Source organism: Coptis chinensis, chromosome 8 (assembly GCF_015680905.1).
Source record: "Coptis chinensis isolate HL-2020 chromosome 8, ASM1568090v1, whole genome shotgun sequence".
In the NCBI taxonomy this organism is placed as follows: Eukaryota; Viridiplantae; Streptophyta; class Magnoliopsida; order Ranunculales; family Ranunculaceae; genus Coptis; species Coptis chinensis.
In genome coordinates this window covers 11,496,249-11,499,090 of record NC_141463.1, presented here as the reverse complement: position 1 = coordinate 11,499,090, position 2,842 = coordinate 11,496,249, and the positions used below count along the sequence as shown (strand labels likewise).

Sequence of the window (2,842 nt, the reverse complement as noted above, 5' to 3'; positions counted from 1 at the left end):
AAAATTTTTGACACATAATATAGTTCATGAAAAAATTCCCGGTTCGAAAACTAGTAGTAGATTTAAAGACAGAATAAAATTATAAAAGTGGCTTTGTGGGTGTTTGGTAAAATACTAAATGGGCTGGACTCGGATACCCATTTTCAGAATCTGTGTCCTTCCCACTGCACACGGTAAAATTCTACAGACTCCATTGAAGACAAAATGGCGTCATCGACCACACAAAGTAGCATTTTTTTTACCTGATACACACTTATTATTTTACACACTCCTCTCTGTTTTTCTGACGCTATATTATTCTTCCCAAAATACCCTCAACCGAAAAATAAAACCTTTCACATACCTTACCAGTTACCACTACTTCATTATGCCTTTTCCCATTCCTGCAGTTACATCAACGGAGCTTTCTGGTAATACACTATTTTTCCATGTGTAGGTTAATCAGATCCATTATTTTACGTGTGATGAGTAGTTATTAGCATCATTTTTTAATGTTTGCCCTCTCTTTTACGTACGACGACACCTTATTAATATATGCATCAACTTAAAAGATTATATCCATGCTTGAGTTTTGAAGTGCGGTTTTTGTTGTTTTGCTTCACAAGTGTTTGGTTAAAGTTTTTTATATGTTGTTTGATCATATAAGTGAAGGTGTATAACCTTGATATAACTGTTAGTTTATGTTATCTATATAAAGATGTTTCTTTTATTGAATGTTTAATGTTTGTCTTCAACGTGAAAGTTGTTTGTTATTTCAAGTGATTTATGTTGCTTTAGACATACAAACCGGTTAACATTTTCTTTGCTGTTTAGTGTAACTCATGAAACTTGCTTTGAGCATTGCAATACCTTGTGTGTTAGTTTAGGTTTCTTCCCTTGCAGGTTTTGGTTGGAGAAGCATGGGCTCTTTAACCGAACCGGTTCAAGTGAAGGAGAAGATTGATCTTGCAGAGAAGGAGAAACAAATCTTTGATCTATTACTAGCAGTGGTTCGTCACTTCAATCTTAAAACTTCGCTTAGAGTTGCGAGACAAGCTTCTAGGCCAGGAATGTCATGATGTTGATATTGCATTGGATAACATGCTGGGTCGTGAGTTTTGCGAAAAGGTGAATGAGTACTTGCTGATCACTGGAGAAGAAAAACAAAAAAGGTATAGCATCCACCGCAATCCTGATCAATCTAAACACTTGGAAACAGAAAATATGACTCTATTTGGTGAACAGATCGATTTTGTAAACCTGAGATCAGAAAACTATTGTGAGAACAGTCGATTTCCTATTATGAAGTTTGGCGGAGCTGAAGAAGACACATATCGATGAGATTTTACAATCAACAGCTTGTCCTACAATATCCATAGCAAATCAGTTGAAGATTTTACGGGAAGAGGTCTGGCAGATTTGAAGTCTGGAAAGATAGTAACTCCGTTACCTCCAAAATATACGTTCTTGGATGATCCTTTGAGAGTTCTACGTGCCATTCGTTTTGTTGCAAAATTTGGATTTGTATTAGATGAAGAGTTAAAGAAAGCTGCTGCTAGCGATGAAGTGAAGGCTGCTATTGTGGGTAAAGTTAGTAGAGAGAGGATTGGTAAGGAGATCGATCTCATGATCTCTGGCAATGATCCGGTCAGAGCAATGATTTACATTTGTGATTTGCAGTTATTTTGGGTTGTGTTTAGTGTTCCTCGTGAATTTGAGCATATAATTTTTGAAGGATGCAACAGGCTTTGTGTTCGTTATGTCAGTGCTGCATGGAGCCTTCTACAAGTAGTTGGGTTTGAAACCTTCCATGAAGAACAAAGAAAGCTTTACTTGTTTGGGGCACTGTTTCTGCCACTTGGAGAATTACAATGTGCAAACAGAATCGTTAGTCATATTTTGAGGAACTCTCCCAAGGGTGCCAAGGATGCAAACAATGTTATAAGGTTGCATAAAGCATCAGAAAAAATCCTATCTGTGATTCCTTCCATGACACCAGACAACATTGAGCGTGTTCTAGAAGATTCTGAACTTCTTGTATCAGTCACTTCAAGACAATTGATTAGGGTAGAACTAGGATTTCTTCTTCTGGAAGATCGAGAGCTTGAAAGTTTATGGCGGGCAACCTTGTTGATTTCCATATTAATTTCCTCTGGAACTGATTACAGTCATATGGAATCCTTTTTGAAAACAGGTGGTGAATTGTATAGAAGAATCGAAAATACCATTGTGGACCTAGGTCTTGACAATGTGTGGAAGATGGAAAAACTAGTTGATGGGAATGTAATAATGAGCGCATTGCAGCTTAAGCAGGGGCCACGAGTCAGGGAATGGAAACGGAGATCGCTTAGATGGCAGCTTGCCCATCGCTATGGCACTCTTGAGGAATGTCTTGACTGGATGAAGAGCGCAAACATTGAAAACGAGAAAAGGAAACATGATCAAAGCAGGATCTAATGTTGAGAGAAAACAAGGTGAGCATCAAGATCGAATCCTTGACTCAACAGGTTGAAGGGGCGGACTTTACTTTTTGTAGTTAGTTAACATCTCCTGTAAACATCATCTTGGCACCTTGGTCTATTCAAAACGTATTAGACTCGTACAGAAATGCTTGCTTACATTGTAAGTAACCTTTTTCTTTTGGGTTCAACACAACTTTCTACTGCACTACTATTTCTTGTAGTAACTTTGAGTCTGTTGCGCACCTATACACTTGGTCACACATGCTGAAAACTTGCACTGCTTGACGTCGGGCTAACACAAATGCATCTTGTTTTACCTTTTTAATGTTTTAATCTAAAATTAAATCCAGTCCATCTCTGGCGAATATGATCCATATAGTACTTCCCTATCCCTGAACACA

The 2,842-nt window shown here is 37.8% G+C and overlaps 1 pseudogene across 1 annotated transcript; it reads left to right on the top strand.

Annotated features, from left to right (window-relative positions):
* The first annotated feature begins 881 nt into the window (after positions 1–881).
* Positions 882–2,581, top strand: LOC147479949 (CCA tRNA nucleotidyltransferase, mitochondrial-like; annotated as a pseudogene). The gene has a single exon (XR_015205325.1). The product of XR_015205325.1 is annotated as a CCA tRNA nucleotidyltransferase, mitochondrial-like (transcript).
* The last annotated feature ends 261 nt before the right edge of the window (positions 2,582–2,842 follow it).